This window comes from Rattus norvegicus, chromosome X (genome assembly GCF_021556685.1).
Source record: "Rattus norvegicus strain SHRSP/BbbUtx chromosome X, alternate assembly SHRSP_T2T, whole genome shotgun sequence".
Taxonomy (NCBI): domain Eukaryota; kingdom Metazoa; phylum Chordata; class Mammalia; order Rodentia; family Muridae; genus Rattus; species Rattus norvegicus.
In genome coordinates this window covers 120,675,959-120,676,430 of record NC_141554.1, presented here as the reverse complement: position 1 = coordinate 120,676,430, position 472 = coordinate 120,675,959, and the positions used below count along the sequence as shown (strand labels likewise).

The 472-nt window shown below is 39.6% G+C and overlaps 1 non-coding gene across 1 annotated transcript; it reads left to right on the top strand.

The window, feature by feature from the left end:
- Positions 1-341: 341 nt before the first annotated feature.
- On the top strand, positions 342-472 carry LOC120099493 (small nucleolar RNA SNORA17). The gene has a single exon (XR_015647228.1). It is a non-coding gene; the product is annotated as a small nucleolar RNA SNORA17 (small nucleolar RNA).

The following is a 472-nucleotide window of genomic DNA, read 5'->3' as shown; positions in this document are numbered from 1 at the left end:
TGTACACTTTAGAGCAGTCTTTTCTCAGAAATCTCTTTTGCCAGTATTTTCTTTGTGTCTGTAGTTTCCCTCATTGCCTAGCCAGTGTTCTTTAGAAGATTCTACTCTTAAAAGCAAAACCAGGACATATCTAAAAGATAAAATATAGTATTATAAGAGAATGTGAACACTAAGTAGGTTGGTGGTGGTGCGTGCCTTTAATCTCAGCACTCAGGTGACAGAGGCAGGTGAAAGTTTGTGAATTCTAAGCCAGCCTCATCTGTTGAGTGAGTTCCAAGATAGCCAGAGCTATCGAGAGAAAACTTGTATTAAAAAATAAACAAACAAAATTCAGACAAACAAGTGCCCTGGAGGTTTTGCTGGTGTGACTGCTGTATCCCATGTGTGTCAGTAGGTGGCAGAGTAGAGAGAGGCTGTGTCTATGCTCAGTCTTTTGACCTATGAACATCTGAATGATTAGTAGACTAACATT